This window comes from Chelonia mydas, chromosome 1 (assembly GCF_015237465.2).
Source record: "Chelonia mydas isolate rCheMyd1 chromosome 1, rCheMyd1.pri.v2, whole genome shotgun sequence".
Lineage (NCBI taxonomy): Eukaryota > Metazoa > Chordata > Testudines > Cheloniidae > Chelonia > Chelonia mydas.
In genome coordinates, this window is record NC_057849.1 from 132571110 (window position 1) to 132590418 (window position 19309).

Sequence of the window (19309 nt, forward strand, 5' to 3'; positions counted from 1 at the left end):
CTTCAGGGCTTGGGGGACTCGAAGGATAAAATAACTTTGCCTATGGCAGTTTTGAGAATTACACAACAGGAAATTCAGTGCTCAGTGACTTGAATAGTACTACTACATTCCAAATACCCCAGAACAAACTGCTGCAATAAGAAGATAAGAACGGCCATACTGGGTCAGACCAATTGACCAGCTAGTCCAGTGTCCTATCTTCTGGCTGTGGCTAATGCCAGGTGCTTCAGAGGGGGTGAACAGAGCAGGCAATCATCAAGTGGTTCATCCCTGTCGTCCACTCCCAGCTTCTGGCAATCAGAGTCTAGGGACATCTAAGTCGATTCTTCACAACTTTTTTCAATCATGAAAAAGTATCTTAGTGGCCAAAAGGTGTACGTGCAATGTCAGAGGCCACTTGTCACACCTCCAGCCCAGTTCCCTCTTATGGCTCTTAGAGGTTGTTTGCTTTCTTGTTCTGTCCATTGCAGTTGGTCTCCTATTCCAACATGTCCTTTCCATCCTCACCCACATCCTCAGGTTCCCACCCCTCCACCCAACTTCCACGTGCCCCACAATCCTACCCTCCCTGCTGTTCAGAGACTTGTAGATGCTCAGAACTTCCCATGGTCAGGCCCTTCACCAATGACACTAGCAGAAACACAGCTGACTGAGCATAGCCTTTCCCTCTAACTCAGTTCAGGCTTATACTGTAAAATCTGGAGAGACTTGGGGAGTAAACATATCACATTTGGCATAGCCAGCTTCTGTTTTCCTGATTAAACAGTTTACATAACACTCTTCAGTCTGAAGTCAGAGAGCTGCATTTGCAACAGATTTTAAATCGGAACTCCCTCTCTTCTGTTTTCCCAGCTACATTGCTGGACTCGGATATATCCAAAGCAAAATAAATCTGAGGGTAAAAAGCACTGAAACTGTTGCTTTAGCTTACAAAAGTATTTTACGGTTCCTGACTGCACAGTTCACGGCCAGCACATGTGCCCTACATATTCAGCCCTCCTCACTTCCTCTAAATAGCTTCCCAGACACTTAGGAAACAAAGCAATTGAAAGAGGGGCTGACGGCTTCAAACTTCCTTTTGACAGCCAGATTCTGTCTGCGTAACTCCTTAGAGATTTATACGAGGTACATATGCACCAGCCTAACTACTCAATGCAGTAACGTCGCATCAGGCTCGCACTGGTGTGATTTACTCTGGTAGCTTCCTCGGGTAGTCACACCAGGGCAGCACATCTACACTGTGGGGTTGCATTGGTGCAGATACAGTGATGCAAACAATAACAAGGCCTCAACGCCTTAAGTAAGTCAATGGAAGTGTTTGAGGAGTAAGATAGGACCAAAGGAATTGCCAGATTGAATCAGACCCGAGGTTCAGCTAGTCCAATATCCAGTCTCTGACAGTGGCCAGCACGAGATGCCTCAGCGGAAGGTAAGAACCCTGTGGTAGGCAGATGGGGGATAATCCGTCTCCACATTATATCTCATCTTGATCTCTAATAGTTAAAGCTAGGCTTAATCCCTGAAATGTGTGGTGTAATATCTCTTCCAAAAATATTGTTAGCAATAAAGTCTAAATATTCTTAAGAATGTCAGACTTGCCATACTGGGTCAGACCAATGGTCCATTGATCCCAGTATCCTGTCTTCTGACACGAGCCAATGCCAGATGCTTCAAAGGCAATGAACAGAACAGGGCAGTTATCAAGTGATCCTTCCCCTGTCATTCAGTCCTAACATCTGGCAGTCACAGGCTTAGGGACACCCAGAGAACGGGGTTGCATCCCTGACCATCTCACTCCAAGTTTGTATTCCAATCCTGTTTTTAAAAGGAATCTATTTCCTCAATTTGTATCATTCTGGGTAATCTAGGTGGTAGCCATAGTAACATCTGACAGCAAAGGTGGAGGGGGAGTTGAAAAACTTCAGGCTTCTCTACAGTCCCCTGTGATCAAAATTAATAAAACTGTTCTGGATTAAAGTACAAATGTTTGTACTCTGATTAAACAAGAAATCATGCAGTGTTTCACCTCCCAGTGTCTCTCCCTTCCCAGCACTGGAAAAGGTGACCCATGCCAACAGAGGTGATCCAGAAACTTGTGGCTGACTAACTCAAGACAATTCAATGCCAAACTCCAGTGGACGTGAAACCAGTCAACTGTATCACCAGCCCATCGTGACATTGTTTTAAACTGGTCAACATATGCTGGGTAAAAGAGCGAAAGCATTTTGCTGCCTCTAAAAGGTATACTTTAAGAAAACAAAATGTACACGATTAGCAAGTTTGTACCTTTAATATAAGTATCCAAGCTGCAGCATGAAACCTGTTTTCTCATTTCAGAAATAAAATGATATTTTTTAGAGTAAGTAGTACAAAGAACCGACAATTTAGAGTATAAGTTGTTCTCTTTGGAGGGGGTGGGGGAAAAGGAGAGGTATTTTGATGCTATATAAAAGATTGCAATAGATCTGTTGCAGGATGTTTTCCCCTAAAAACGTGTGCCTTGTGTTTTAATCATTTTGTATATAAAGGGCCCAATCGAGCAGGGCACTGAGCACCTTAAACTCTTGAGCACACTCAGCATTGCCAAGGACAAGGCCTAAAGTTTGTACAACAGCAAAAGCAGAAAAAAGAGTCCAACACTGCAAACGTTTACTGACCCTGCTGTAGCCGAAACCCAAAAAAGGAAGCCTGATTTCATTTCCAGCATGAATCACTTTTAAGAAAAGCAGAGAGCTGTGCAACTTGCTGGCACTGAGCAATATTCTGGAGAGAGCTCACTCAGTGCTTTCCTAATGGTAGCAAGCATCTATTTGCTTTGAAGCGGCTGCGATCCTTGTTGAAATACATCTTTAAAAACAGGAAGCTGTATAATTATGATTTCCTAGGAACCTCGCCCTTTCTTGTGAACCAGGCTCTGGCTACATGCCATTTGCTTTGATTCAAACTCAACCGTTATCAAACTCAGATATTTCCTATTTTCCCTCAAACATATACAGCAAGCACTTAGAAATAACTTTTCTCAGATTGATTAACTCATCCCTGGGCAGGAGCAGAGCATATTAAAGCCTTAGAAACATGACACTTGAGAGACTTTAGTATTTATAACTTGAGTTTGTTTGTGTTTTGTTTTTATGAGGGGGAGGGGAGATCTTTTGCACTATGCAAATATTATCATAGCTGAAAATACCAGAAAACTGCTGAGAATGTATTTACAGGAATGACAGCAGAGACAGCATTTGTAACTGTGTAAGCAATAAGTAAACTCCTAGTACATTAGTACTTAGAAGAAAGGCCTCTCTGTACAAGAGTGCAACAGACTTGCTGCTGGAGGAGTTACAGGATGTATAATTGGTTTTAAGAAACATTTAATCCCTTATCTAAAGAAGTCTTACCAGTAAGATGAACTGAAATTGTGACGGCTCCGTGTTGTTGCCTGCTACTTTTTTATAATATGAGTCAGGTAAGTAATGGCATGCTCCACACAGTCATCGCACCTACCATCCTCAGAATCCTGAAGCCAGCCCTGTGCACAATGTGAACCAGGGCAGACAGGAGAGGGGGGACATTTAGGGTGGGGCAAGGAGAGTCCTGAAAAAGCTGTTTGGCAGGCCCACCCAGAAATGTGAAGACATTCCTTCTCCAAGTGTGTCACTGCACTGAGAGAAGATGACATCTCTCCAGTGCCAACAGAGGAGTTTTCCATAGAGGGTCAGACACAAGACAAGGTCCAGGATGGGATCACAGTGTCATCACTTTGTTTCCAGCATTTGTGAGGTGATCCTGGGGCAGTGATGGGAGAATGAGAAGACATTGGGGATTAGACCTAAAATAGCACTCATTTGGCTTTATTTGCAAGCTAAGGGACAGATTTTTCCAATATTATTCATGTTGAGTAGTATCCAGGCTAAGTAAAAAAAGGATTGGATATTTATATGGATTGCGAGACCAGAGTGGCTGAACTGGAGGACCTAAGGGAGGCACAGAGGTACATAGATGAGTCTTTCTGGGACACAGTACAGTAGTCACCCCTCCACCCCCCCATCTGACAGCATCTGTGCTGTTGAGGAGGATGAGAGCTTTGGGGAAGGAGAACATCAAAGTGGAGCAGAGGGAAACGATCCCATAGTTGGGACCCTCCTTCCAGATGATGTCTAGGTATCCTCGCAAACTGAGGACACCTCTCTGTGGGAGAGAATCCCAATTATTAGAAAGAGACAGGGAATAGTAATAGGAGATTCAATCATTAGAAATATAGACAGCTGGATTTGTGATGACAAGGAGAATCGCTTGCAGGGTGCAAAAATTGCTGATAGACTTAGGGGCAGTAAAGGGGATGACCAGGTGCACGTAAGTACCAGTGACATAGGGAAAGTTAGGAGACAGGTCCTGGAGGCCAAATTTAGGCTTCTCGGTAAGAGATTAAAGTAGCATTCTCTTAAATGCTTCCAGTTAGACAGGCAGAACTGCAGGGTCTCAATGGTGAATGAGACAATAGCGTAGGAAGGTGAGTTTTAGGTTTATTAGGAACTGGGGAACCTTTTGGGAAAGGATGAGCCTATACAGGAAGGATGAGCTCCACCTAAACCAAAACGGAACCAGATAGGTGGTGCGTAAAATTAAAAAGGCCATAGAGGAGTTTTTAAACTAAGGGCTGGAGAAAAGCTGATAGGTACAGAGGAGTATGTGGTTCAGACAGAGACATCCCACATGGGGGATCTATTAATGGGGATTCTCTCACTTCTAGTAAAGAGGACAGGATAGAAGTTTATAAATTACAGATATGAACTGAAGAGAAAAAGTAAAATGAAAGAGTCCTGTTCAGTTATATCATATGAAGGCAGCCAACTAAAACGTGACAAATTTTATAAGTGCTTGTATACAAATGCTAGAAGTCTAAATAATAAAATGGGTGAACTTGAGTGCCTGGTATTTAAATGAGGCTATTGATATAATAGGCACCACAGAAACTTGGTGGAATGATGACAATCAATGGGCCATGGTAATACCAGGATACAAAATATATAGCAATGACTGAGTAGGTTATGCTGGTGCGGGAGTGGCACTATATGTGAAAGAAAGCATACAGTCAAATATAGCAAAAACCTTAAATGAATCAAACTGTACCATAGAATCTCTATGGACAGAAATTCCATGCTTGAATAATAAGAGAATAGCAGTAGGAATATACTACAAACCACCTGACCAGGATAGTGACGATGATTGTGAACTGCTCAGGGCGATTAGAGAGGCTATAAAAATAAAAAAAATCAATAATAGTGGGAGATTTCAACTATCCCCATATTGACTGGGTACATGTCACTTCAGGATGGGATGCAGAAATAAAAGTTCTAAACACCATTAATGTTGGCTTCTTAGAGCAGCTAGTCCTGGAATCCACAAGGGGAGAGGCAATACTTGATTTAGTCTTAAGTGGAGCACAGGATCTGGTCCAAGAAGTGGATATTGCTGAACTGCTCAGTAATAGCAACCATAATGTAATGAAATGCTACATCCTTGTAGGGGGACTACCAAAGAAGCCCACCACAGTAGCATTTAACTTCAGAAAGGGAACTACACAAAAATTAGGAAGCTAATTAAATGGAAATGAAAAGGTACAGCCCCCAAAGTGAAATACCTGCATGCTGCATGGAAGCTTTTTAAAAACACCATAATAGAGGCTCAAATTAAATGTACATCCCAAATTTAAAAAGAAATAGTAAGAAGATTAAAAAAACCCACCATGGCTAAACTACAGAGTAGAAGAGGCTGTTAGAGGCAAAAAGACATCCTTTAAAAATTGGAAGTCAAATCCTACTGAGGAAAATAGAAGGGAACATAAACACTGGCAAGTCAAGTAGAATTAGGCTTGCCAAAACAAAATTTGAAGAGCAACTAGCAAAAGACTCAAACTAATAGTGGTGGGGAGGGGGGGAAGTACATCAGAAGCAGCAAGCCTGCCACAATCAGTGCAGCCACTGTATGATTGAAAAAAAAAAAAGGGAGTACTTGTGGCACCCATGTTTATTCCACCCCCACCCCCCCGCGCTCCTGCTAGTAATAGCTCACCTTAAGTGATCACTCTGGTTACAGTGTGTATGGTAACACCCATTGTTTCATGTTCTCTGTGTATATAAATCTCCCCACTGTATTTTCCACTGAATGCATCCGATAAAGTGAGCTGTAGCTCACGGAAGCTTATGCTCAAATAAATTGGTTAGTCTCTAAGGTGCCACAAGTACTCCTTTTCTTTTTGCAAATACAGACTAACACGGCTGCTACTCTGAAACCTGTATGATTGAAGTGTTAAAGGAGAACTCAAGGAAGACAAAGCCACTGCAGAGAAGAGAAATAAATTCTTTGCATCCATTTTGACTGCAGAGGATTTGAGGGAGATTCCCATTCTTTTTAGGTGACAAATCAGAAGAACTGTTCCAGACTGAGGTGTCAATTAGAGGCAGTTTTGGAATAAATTGATAAATAAAACGATCAGAAAACGCCAGGACCAGATAGTATTCACCCAACAGTTCTGAAGTAACTCAAATATGATATTGCAGAACTACTAACTGTGGTATGTAACCTATCACTTAAATCTGCTTCTGTACCAGATGACTGGAGGATAGCTAATGTGACACCAATTTTTTAAAAAGGCTCCAGAGGCAATACTGACAATTACAGGTGAGTAAGCCTGACTTCAGGACCAGGCAAATTGGTTGACATTATAGTAAAAAACAGAATCGCCAGACACATAGATGAACATAATTTGTTGGGGAAGAGCCAACATGGCTTTTGTAAAGGGAAATCATGCCTCACCAACCTACTAGCATTCTTTAAGGGGAGTCAACAAACATGGATGGGGTGATCCAGTGGATATAGAGTACTTGGATTTTCAGAAAGCCCTCACCCAAAGCTCTTAAGCAAAGTAAGCAGCTGTGGGATAAGAGGGAAGGTCCTGTCATGGATCAGATCATGGTTAAAAGACAGGAAAGGGTAGGAATAAATGGTCAGTTTTCAGAATAGAGAGAAGTAAATAGTGGTATCTTGCAGGGATCTGTAGTGGGACGATTGTTGTTCAACATATTAATAGAACAGGAAATAGTGAGGTGGCAAAGTTTGCAGATGACACAAAACTACTAAAGATAGTTATGTCCAAAGCAAACTGCAAAGAGTTACAAAGGGATCTCACAAAACTGGGTGACTGGACAACAAAATGGCAGATGAAATTCAATGTTGATAAGTACAAAGTAATGCACAATGGAAAAATAATCCCAACCAAAATACAAAATGATGGGGTCTAAATTAGCTGTTACTATTCAAGAAAGAGATCTTGGAGTCATTGTGGATAGTTCATTGACGTGTAGTGGCAGTCAAAAAAAGCTAACAGTATATGAGGAAGCATTAGGAAAGGGACAGACAATAAGACAGTAAATATCACAATGCCGTTATCTAAATCCTAAATTATCTAAAAGGTAGGCTCACACCTTGAATAGTGCATGCAGTTCTGACTGCCCCATCTCAAAAAAGATATATTTATAGGCAGCTGGTGACCCGGCTGTTGGGGGAGGCTAACTTCCGGGCCCCTCCGCCCCCGAGGCCCTTCCCCTTCCTTTCCAGTCCCCCCACCTCCACAGGAGCCCAGAGACCTCCACCTCGGCCCGAACGCTGGGTGGTCAGGTGATGTGGCCAAGGGCAGCACGGCCCCAGCTGCCTGAGTCCCTGTGGCAGGCCGGCCGGCCAGCCCCAGCCCCGGCCCCAGGCAGCCAGGGCCAGGGCAGAACTCAGGGAACTGCAGGAGGGGTCTGGGGATGGGCTCATGCCAGTCTGTTCGGGGAGGCACAGGCTCCCCCAGCCTATGATATCCGCTGCCCATGGATATATTAGAAAAGGAAAACATACAGAGAAGGCAACAAAAATGATAAAGGCTATGGAAAAGCTTCCATATGAGGAGAGATTAAAAAGATTGGGACTATTCTGTTTGGAGGAGAGACTAAGGGGGAATATGGTAGACTAAGGGTCTATAAAATCATGAATGGTGTGGTAAAAGTGAATAAGGAAGTGTTATTTAGCCTTTTCCGTAACAAAAGAACCAGGGGCCACCTGATGAATTCCATAGGCAGTAGGTTTAAAACAAACAAAAGGAAATACTTCTTCACACAAGGCACAGTAAACCTGTGGAATTTGTTGCCAGGGGATGTTGTGAATGGCTAATAGCTATTGATGGACCTATCCTCCATGAATTTATCTAATTCTTTGGATGTTGTGAAAGCCAAAAATATAATGGATTAGTAAAGCTACTCTCATTGTGAACAAAAGTGGCCTGAATTCAGTTTAGCTTAATTCACTTCCAAGAAGAAGTAATTATTCGGGATGAAATCACTTTTATTCTGAAATAGTGGCCACACAGAGAGCTAGTATGGAATAGCAAAAAGAAAAGGAGTACTTGTGGCACCTTAGAGACTAACCAATTTATTTGAGCATAAGCTTTCGTGAGCTACAGCTCACATAGTTTATTCTACAATAGCTATTCTGGTTAATTTCCACACATAGGCAAGCCCCTGCATGCATTCTGTATCACAAAGGGCCTGATCAGAGGACACATTGAGCACCCTCAGCTCCCATTAAGCCCTGGTCTACATTACGGGGTTAGGTCAAATTTAGCCGTGTTAGGTCAATTTTAAAATGAATATGTCTACACAACCAACCCCGTTCCATCAATCTAAAGGACTCTTAAAATCGACTTCTGTACTCCTCCCAGCAAGGGGAGTAGTGCTAAAATTGACCTTGCTGGGTCGAATTTGGGGTAGTGCAGATGCAATTTGACGGTATTGGCCTCCGGGAGCTATCCCAGAGTGCTCCATTGTGACCGCTCTGGACAGCGCTTTGAATTCCGATGCACTAGCCAGGTACACAGTAAAAGCCCCGGGAAATTTTGAATTTCATTTCCTGTTTGGTCAGTGTGGCGAGCTCAGCAGCACAGGTCACCATGCAGGCCCCCCAGAATTGCAAACGAGCTCCAGCATGGAGTTAATGGGAGACACTGGATCTGATTGCTGTATGGGGAGAAGAATCTGTGCAGGCAGAACTCTGATCAAAAAGAAGAAATGCTAATATATATGCCAAAATCACACAGGGCGTGGTGGAGAGAGGCTACAACAGGGACACACAGCAGTGCCACGTGAAAGTTAAGGAGCTCAGGCAAGCCTACCAGAAGACAAAAGAGGCAAACGGTCGCTCTGGGTCAGAGCCCCATACATGCCGCTTCTATGATCAGCTGCATGGCATTCTGGGGGGGGACCCTACCACTACCCCACCACTGTCCATGGGCACCTGCAAGGGGGGGAGTCTCACGCAACAGGGAGGAGGATTTTGTGGATGAGGAAGAGGAGGAGGAGGAGGAGACTATGCAGCAGCCAGGTGGTGAATCCATTTTCCCCGGCAGCCAGAACCTTTTCATCACCCTTGAGCCAATACCCTCCCAAGGCTGGATCCCCGAACCTGAAGCCAGAGAAGGCACCTCTGGTGAGTGCACATTTGTAACTACAGTACAGGGTTCAAAAGCAATAGTGTTTAATGTTTGATTTGCCCTGAAGAATTGGAATGCATTCACGGCCAGTACAGCTACTGGATAAGTCTGTTAATGTGTCTAGGGATGGAATCCTCCAGGGACATCTCCATGAAGCTTTCCTGGAGGTACTCTGAAAGCCTTTGCAGAAGGTTTCTGGGGAGGGCTGCCTTATTTCGTCCTCCACAGTAGGACACTTTACCACGCCAAGCCAGTAGCAAGTAGTTGGAATAATTTCAGCACAAAGCATGGGAGAGAATGGTCCTGGGTTTTGGTCGCATTCAAGCAACATTCGGTCTTTATCTTTAGATCTCCTGTGTTAGCCTCAGGAGAGTGATATCATTCATGGTCACCTGGTTGAAATAGGGGAATTTTTGTAAGGGAACAGTAAAAGGACCCCGTTCATGCTGGGTTGTTTGTGCTTGGCTAAAAGGGATCATCTCGGAGAATAACCATGCAGTGGGGTGGGGGGAAGGTGTGTGCTGCACATCCACCCGAAAACTACAGCCCCTCCTTTTAAATGTGAAACCCAACCGGCATTGTTTGCTATGGAAAAGGAGGGCACTGCAGTTTGAAACCATTCCCACATGTTATGAAGGCGGAATAAGCCAACCCTGCCTACCAAAAGGCTTACCATGGCTGCCTGGAAACCAAATTCTGTTGCCCAGCCGTGTGTGATGTGTCACCATACTGGCAGGTGCTCAATATAAAAGGCAAAATGCGACCTTGAACCTAAAGCACATGTGCTGTGTGCTGTGAATTGCTTTGATGGCTGTGAAAGAGTCTCCCTTTTGTTCTCAGAAATGTATCATCTTAAATTTTACTCTCCCTTTGTATCCCCCCCCCCAGGTGCAAATGTTTCTATGTTCCCCCTATCATCTCAATCCCTGAGGTTATCGCAGATTAGAAGGCAAAAAAAACCGCACTTACGATTACATGTTTTCCGAGCTCATGCAATCCTCCCACACTGACAGGGCACAGCTTAATGCATGGAGGCATTCAGTGGCAGAGGCCCGGAAAGCATTAAGTGAGCGTGAACAGCAGAGGCAGGAGGCGATCCTGAGGCTAATGGGAGAGCAAACGGACATGATGAAGCGTCTTTTGGAGCTGCAGGAAAGTACTGCATCCATTGCCCTCCTCCCCAAGTTCCATATCCTCCTCACCCAGACGCCCAAGAATGTGGTGGGGGTTGGCTCTGGGCACCCAGTCACTCCACTCCAGAGGATGGCCCAAGCAACAGAAGGCTGTCATTCAAACAGTTTTGATTTGTAGTGTGGATACAATAAGCAAGGTGGCCTTGTCCTTCCCTCCTGCTGCACCCCACCCCACCTCAGCTACCTTGTCAGTTATCTCAATTTTTTTTAATTAATAAAGAAAAATGCATGGTTTCAAAACAATAGTTACTTTATTTCCTTTTTAAGCTGTGATCGAAGGGGGGAGGGTGGTTGGCTTACAGGGAATTTGCAGCAAGAAGAAACATACACAGCTGTCACACCATAGCCTGGCCAGTCATGAAACTGGTTTTAAAGCCTCTCTGATGTGCAGTGTGCCTAGCTGTGTTCTTCTAATCACCCTGGTGTCTGGCTGCTCAAAATCGGCCGCCAGGTGATTTGTCTCAATCTCCCACCCCTCCATAAACATTTCTCTCTTACTCTCACAGATATTATGAAGCACACAGCAAGCAGCAATAACAATGGGAATGTTGGTTGTGCTGAGGTCTAACCTAGTCAGCAAACAGCACCAGCAAGCTTTTAAATATCCAAAGGCACATTCTACCACCATTCTGCACTTGCTCAGCCTTTCGTTGAACTGCTCCTTACTACTGTCCAGGCTGCCTGTGCACGGTTTTATGAGCCATGGGAGCAAGGGGTAGGCTGGGTCCCCAAGGATGACTATTGGCATTTCAACATCCCCAACAGTAATTTTCTGGTCTGGGAAGTAAGTCCCTTCTTGCAACTGCTCGAACAGCCCTGAGTTCCTAAAGACGTGAGCGTCATGCACTTTTTCCGGCCATCCCTCGTTGATGTCGGTGAAACATCCCTTGTGATCCACCAGTGCTTGCAGCACCATTGAGAATTACCCCTTGCGGTTTACGTACGGGTTGGCAAGGTGGTCCGGTGCCAAGATTGGGATATGTGTTCCGTCTATCGCTCCACCACAGTTAAGGAACCCCATTGCAGCAAAGCCACCAGTATGACCTGCACATTTCCTAGAGTCACTACCCTTGATAGCAGAACGTCAGTGATTGCATTGGCTACTTGGATCATAGCAGTCCCCACAGTAGACTTGCCCAGTCCAAATTGATTCCTCACTGACCGGTAGCAGTCAGGCATTGCAAGCTTCCACAGGACTATCGCCACTCACTTCTCAACTGTCAGGGAAGCTCTCATCTTGGTACTCCTGTGCTTTAGGGCAGGGGAAAGCAACTCACAAAGTTCAAGGAAAGTGGCTTTACGCATGCGAAAGTTTTGCAGCCACTGGGAATCATCCCAGACCTGCAACACTATGCGGTCCCACCAGTCTGTGCTTGTTTGCCGGGCCCAGAATCGGCACTGCACTGTATCAACCAGCCCCACTGCTGCCATGATGTCCCAATTGCCACAGCCTGTGCTTTCAGGAACGTCTGTGTCCATGTCCTCATCAAAATCGTCCTCATGCTGCAGTCTCTTAGCCCGATTCTGCACAGACTCCAGGATAATGCGTGAGGTGTTTACAATGCCCACAACAGCAGCGGTGAGCTGAGCGGGCTCCATGCTTGCCATGGTATGGCGTCTGCATGGGTAACCCAGGAAAAAAGGTGCGAAACAATTGTCTGCCATTGCTTTCATGAAGGGAGGGAGAGAGAGAGGGGCGACTGAAGACATGTACCCAAAACCACCCTCAACAATGTTTTTTCCCCATCAGGCATTGGGAGCTTAACCGAGAATTCCAATGGGCAGCGGAGACTGCGGAAACTGTGGGATAGCTACCTCAGTGCACCACTCCGTAAGTCGATGCTAGCCACGGTATTGAGGACACACTCTGCTGACTTAATGCGCTTAGTGGGGACATACACAATCGACTGTATAAAATCGATTTCTAAAAATTCACTTCTATAAAATCGACCAAATTCCGTAGTGTAGACATACCCTAAGTGGAGCAGGCTAAGCAGCTTGCAGGAGGCATTTGGCACCTAACAGAATCTGACCCATAGTGCAGATCCCAAACCATATGGCATTTACTTGTTCATGCAAGATACTGTGATAGCATACAGAAATGCCTAACAATCTATTGTAATCTGCTCAGAAATACCATACCATTAAAGGTGAAAGGCCTTTGTGGCAATGAGGGCAAACTAGGCATGTTCTCCTTTCACAATAGACAGCTGCCTGACATATGCATCTCTGATAAATACTAGCTAAGCTTTCTCTTCCATTGCTTTGGATATGAATTAATTAGCATAGATGTAATACACAAATGAAAGTCATCCTGCCAGTCTGCACAGTAGAATTCTCTCTCAGGCTTATCTATACTATGGATGAAATTCTGAAACTTCCACTGAATTCAATGGGGCTAGGGTTTCAGATGCTCGTGTCTCCGTGTACGTCCAAGGCTATGATCTTTGAGGGTGACCCTCCTGGATTTCATTGCAACAATAGGGTTGTGAGTAGAGCTAGGCAGGAACTGGCTTTCCTGTCCCACAAGAATCTGAGATTTCCAGAAATGTTCCCATTCTGAACTATGACAAAAAGTCAAAATCTCAGAAATGTTTGCAAAATTTTGACATGAAAAAAATTTCAATTCAGATCAGAAGTTTTCATATCTAACCTTTTTAAAAACATTTTTAATAATTTTGTTATTAAACCATCAATTTGTAAGCATGATAATAGAGGACAATAGGGTTATAAGGAATAGCGAGGATGGATTTTTCAAGAACAAATCATGCCAAACCAACCTAATTTACATCTTTGTTAGGGCTACTGGTCTAGTAGATGGGGAGAAGCAGTAGACATGATTTAATCTTGATTTTATTAAGGCTTTTCATACAGTCCCACATGACATTCTTGAGAGCAAACTAGGGAAATTTGGTCTTAATGACTTTACTATAAAGGTAGGTGAACAATTGGTTGACAGACCATGCTCAAAGAGTAGTTATCAATGGTTCACTGTCAAACTGAGAGGATGTATCTAATGCATTTCACAGAGGTCAGTACTAGTCAATATTTTCAATAATGACTTGGATAATTGAGTGGAGAATATGTTATGAAATTTGCAGATGACTCCAAGCTGGGAGGGATTGCAAGCACTTTGGAAGATAGGTTTAGAATTCACAGTGGCCTTGACAAATGAGAGAATTGGTCTTTAATTAACAAGATGAAAATTCAGTAAAGACAAGTGCCAAGTACTTTACTTAGGAAGGAAAAAATCAAATGCACAACTATGAAATGGAGAAGAGATGACTAAGTGTTGTACTGCTGAAAAGGATCTGGAGGTTGTAGTGGATCACACGTTGAATGTGAGTCAACAATATGATGCAGTTGCTAAAGAGGCTAATATTATTCTGGGGTGTATTAACAGGAACATCCTACGTAAGAGCTGGGAGGTAATTGTTCTACTCTACTTGGCACTGATAATGTCTCAGCTAGAATACTATGTCCAATTCTGGGTGCTGCACTTCAGGAAAGATGTGAACAAATTGGGTAGAGTCCAAAGGAGAGCAACAAAAGATGTCAGAAAACCTGATATATGAAGAAAGGGGGGAAAAGTGGGCATGTTTAATCTTGAGAAAAGAAGATTGAGCGGGGACCGGATTACAGGCTTTAGGTAGGTTAGGGACTATAATAAAGAGGATAATGATCAATTGTTCTTGGTGTCCACTGAAGGTAGGACAAAAAATAATGGGCTTAATCTGCAGCAAGGGAGTTTTGGATTCGATAGTATGGAATACTTTCCAACTATAAGGTTAGTTAAGCTCTGAAATAGGCTTCCAAAAGAGATTGTGGGGTCCCTATCAGTGGAGGTTTTTAAGAATAGGTTGGACAAACACTTGTCAGAGATAGTCTAGCTTTACTTGGTCCTGCCTCAGCACGGGGGGGGGGGGGTAAGAGGGATGGACTTGTTGACCTCTGAAGATCTCTTCCGGCCCCACTTTTCTAAGATTCTTTGATTTTTAGTATAAATGAAGTTAAATTTCAAAACAAGAAATCATTTCAAACCAACCCAAGAAAAAAAACTTTGAATTTAGAAAATATTGAAAGGAAACTCTTTCTCTTCAATTTTTTTCAAGAAATGTGTCAAATCTGACCCTTTCCCATGACCCAGTTCAGTTCTGATGAATCAATATTTTTTAATGAAAAATGTCTTGTTGAAAAATTCCTGATCAGCTCTAGTTGCTGAGATATAGTACATACAGTTTCACTGAGTTCTGCCCACGTCTGTCCACTGGGGGTGGGGGCTAAATCTATAGAACCCTTGAATGCCATTTTTCAGAGTACATGCCATTCATGCTAAAACTTAAGGGGATTAATTTGTGTAGATTTTTCCATTTCAATGTTAGGCATGTGGATTCTAATTTGAAAGTGATGACTAGAAATAGACCTGAGCCATGAAATTCAAACCCTGATCCAGATTTCAAACCTCCCAAGTTTGGAAGTGTTTGGATAATAAAGAGAGAACAGCTGTGAAATTAAGACCAAGATCCGGGTTCTGATTTCAAGCCCCTCATTCTGTGGTTCAGGGCCAGGGTTTCAGTGCAGGTCCAACAGACGACAAGGTGTGCAAGTACATTAGATAGTAGGGATGTGCAAGCCAGTTTCGTTAAAATAAGAACATAGTTTCCAATTTGTTTGATTGTTTAAAAAAGGTCCAGAGGCCTCTGCAGTTCAGATAAGCTTTTGATAACTGTCTAGATTTTTAGATGCTTAATCATTCCAAGGCTTTGGAGGATTGCCTGTTGCTACTAGATACACCACACACCACTGTTACTTTATGAGACATGTGACTGAAGATCAAGAATCTTCAACCACCTGACTAGTTCAGATCTTCCTTGTAATTGCCCTTCTTAAAGTGTTATCATTTTTATCAAATATTCTGGGTAAACTATTTGTAATAAGTAATGAGTCCTAATCTGTGTGGGTCACCCTGGCTACACACATATAATGAAAACCTTTGTCTGGCAAGTGCGTAACACTGATAACATTTTGTAAAACCAGTTGTGGGACCTGATTTTGTTCTCATGTCTGCCGGCTTTATACCAGTGCAACTCCATTGACTTTAATATAAATCAGGAGTAACTCAACTGGATTAATGAATCAGGATCAGGTCTGAAATTCTGGACTATTAATGCTTCGTACCACATAAAAATGAGCAGAACTGGCCAGTGGATGATCCCCCCTACACAGGGGAATATGCTGATGGTGTAGGTCCCCCTCAGCATCTAGCACTGCGGGCATGTTTGGGGGAAAAGGAAGTGGCCAGAACATATCTAAAACTCAGTCATCTCCAATTGCTGGAACAGTCCCTTGGGAACCATAGGCAACTTCATGCTGGCGATCAGATTTGTGACTAGACATCCCAAGAATTGGGAGTGGTGCGGAAGAGCAGGACAGACACCATAAAAGTAGTATAAAGCTACTTTTGTCTGTTCCTGTGCCATGCCCAGGCCAGCTTGCCCAAAGAATCCAGCCTAGAATGTTTAAACTGACTTATATGATTCTCTTGCTTTATTGGTCTCAACACAATATTTGGAACAAATGGCCTTAGTTAGAAGGGGGTCAGACGAATGGGAAGAAAAGGAAAGGGCAAAGGGCCATTAAAGAGAAGGAGCATGAGGGGGATAGGACAGGGGAGAAGAAGATAAAAGGCGGCAGGTATGGAGTGACGCTGAGGTGAAGAGACTGCGAGGGGGAGGTTTGGCACAAACAGCCAATCAGCACAGGGCAGAGAAAGTCTAGGCAAACTCTTGAAAGGTCTCTGAGGATATGTCTACACTGCAGCTGGAAGGTGCAACTCCCAGGACAGGCAGACTTACACACACTAGGTCTGCTTGAGCTGGTGGGCTGAAGCCGGCAGTATGGCTACAGCAGCTTGGGTTAGCTGCCTGAATGTGCCCAGGGCGTCGGGTGGGATTATACACAGGTGGTTAGTCCAAGTGGCTGCTGCTACACAGCTAGTTTTAGCATGCAAGCTTGCTCAAAGCTAATATGGGTCCTGGACATTACACCGCTGGCTTCAATGTAGACATGCCCTGAATGTCCAGAAGCTCCTGCTTTGGCAGCTTCTATTCCTACTAGCTGGAGTCTCTCCAGTTTTTCCCCAAGGCAAATTGGGAGAGAAGGCACCACCTGGGTCCTCATGCCCTCATAATAGAGGTATATAAAATTTTAGGACAAAAATTCTTCTGATTCATGACCATTAAATTGTGCCGTCAGTAAAGAGACCTCGAGGTTGAGTCTTAATGGGCAACACAGAAGCAGCACTGATGAGGATCCGATTAATAATGCATAATTACCAGCGTGTCTGAGCTTTTTATAGACAGAGACCCTGACTAAAAAACCCCTCGTTGAAGCTAATCACATCTCTGAATGTGTACCTGGAGCCTGAGAGTTTTGCTGAGGAGCCAAGGATTTTTCTTTCACGAAGAAGTCTGGAGGAGGTGTAAGGAGGAAGATGGATTGCGATCACATTTTTAATACGGTCTGCTTCAGGGAGATGCTTTTGGCTTTTTATTAAAAAAAAAAAATCCCACAAAAACCAAACCCAAATGCTAGATTAGTCAGGATGACTGGGAGTTGTATGTGCTATTTTAACACTGGATTTTTATTTTCTCCTACTCTATGTTGATTCAGCTGCAAATCCTGATCATGTAAGAACAGGTCCAGAGCTTCCACTGTGAAGAATAGTGTGAGCTTGTAAGATGTATGCAGCAGACTAGCATATGATCTTGGAGGCTTGGAGACTAGCTAGGTAGGACGAAAAGGAGTAATTGTGGCACCTTAGAGACTAACAGATTTATTTGAGCATAAGCTTTCGTGAGCTACAGCTCACTTCTTCTGATGAAGTGAGCTGTAGCTCACAAAAGCTTATGCTCAAATAAATCTGTTAGTCTCTAAGGTGCCACAAGTCCTCCTTTTCTTTTTGTGGATACAGACTAACACGGCTGCTACTCTGAAACCTAGCTAGGTAGGGTGATGGTGTGATTGTGTCTTCAGTTTGTGACCTGCAATAACATATTAAAGACTAGTATTGCTTCTCTCTTTGGATTAACGGAGGTACAGACTTCAGGGAATGGGTGTGGAAAGGTGACATGCACCCTGAGAAGATATTGGAAGGCAAGAAAATTTATATATGTGTATGCATACACACACACACATGGGATTTTGTACAATATCAATTTTATATTTTTAAGAGTGTTTTCAGAAATTACACCATGTAAATACATGACACGGTATATTGATGGAATTGATGGAATAGCTTATACCATCATTAACTTCAGTTCCTTCCTTAGTATTTTTGGTTTCTCAAAGTGAATACAGGTTCATGAAAGATGCCCATTGGACATCTCTGGAGTCTGATGTCCTCTGTCAGCCCACAGCATGTCAGTACAGCACAAAGCAGCACAAGCATCTCTGGGCCATCCTGAAGTGCTGCAGCACAAGGAAAGAGGTTAGATCCATTTCCAGGCAGTTTATCTGCTGAAACTGCCAGCAAAAATGCCAGTTAGTGTCTATTTTAAAAATAGACACTGTTTCACCATAAACTGGACTGGATCAAATCCATTCATATTATAGACCAGCCACCAGCTGGAAATAACTTTGGCACTACTGGCCTATGCTGAATACAAACCAGTGACTGAGGCCCTGTCTACACGGGGATTTTAACCACCTAGCACTGAACGGGTGTAAATCAATCCTGCACTAGGGGTTTGCATGGCTGAGCTCACAGGTGGCTAAAATCCTAGTGCAGAAAAGGCCTGAAGTATGAGAAAACTTAATTATTCCCATTACTAACTACCTGAGCTATATAGACCTGTTACTGGCTATTTTAACATGAAATCCTTCTTTATATATATACATATATATAATGTGTGTGTGTGAAGTTTTAAAAGTTTTTTCTTAGCTATATTTAATTGTAAAAAAACCCCAAAACTCAATATTTATCTTTTATAAAATAACCTGGTTTGACAACTTTAGTCATCAAATCTCTCCATTTAGGCTGACTTAATTCAGTTAATATCTTGGCGGATTGCCAGCATGTTACTTTAGTGAAATGTATTATGGCTGGAGTAGAGGCGATTTAGATGGAAGCACAGCCATTAGAAGTAATGTACTATGTATAAGGTACAGTCCCTATTTAACGTACCACAATTTTCCTTGCAGGAAAACAAAACAAAACGGATTGCTTACAATTAAAAAAAAAAAAAGCAAAGACTGGCATTGTTTCTTAAAATACTTGTAATTTGAGCTGGACACTGTCAGGGACAATAGTTCAAACCTCAGTGCCTTGTGTGTAAACCTCTAAGAAATGGGAGTCAAATGGACACCAGGCCTCTAAGCCTTAGCTATTTTTGCTAATCTAGGCTCAACAAAAAGACTTGCTTTTCGTTGTAGGTCAGGGTGAGCAATAAAGGAAGAGAAAGAGCGTTAGGGTATGTCTAGAGTGACGACAGGCGCTACAATGCTGCAACTCTGCTGCTGTAATGCCATCGTGTTAGATGTCTACTACTTTGACAGAAGGGGTTTTTCCACCGATGTGGTTAACCAGCTTCCAGAA

General features: G+C 43.3%; 1 long non-coding RNA gene across 2 annotated transcripts; it reads left to right on the forward strand.

Moving 5' to 3' along the window:
- The first annotated feature begins 1090 nt into the window (after positions 1-1090).
- On the forward strand, positions 1091-9187 carry LOC119565218. Of its 2 annotated transcripts, XR_005223862.1 has the most exons (3): positions 1091-1429; positions 2051-2206; positions 9128-9187. It is a non-coding gene; the product is annotated as an uncharacterized LOC119565218 (long non-coding RNA). The 2 variants fall into 2 exon arrangements; XR_005223861.2 differs by lacking the exon at positions 9128-9187 and having other exon boundaries at positions 2051-2359.
- The last annotated feature ends 10122 nt before the right edge of the window (positions 9188-19309 follow it).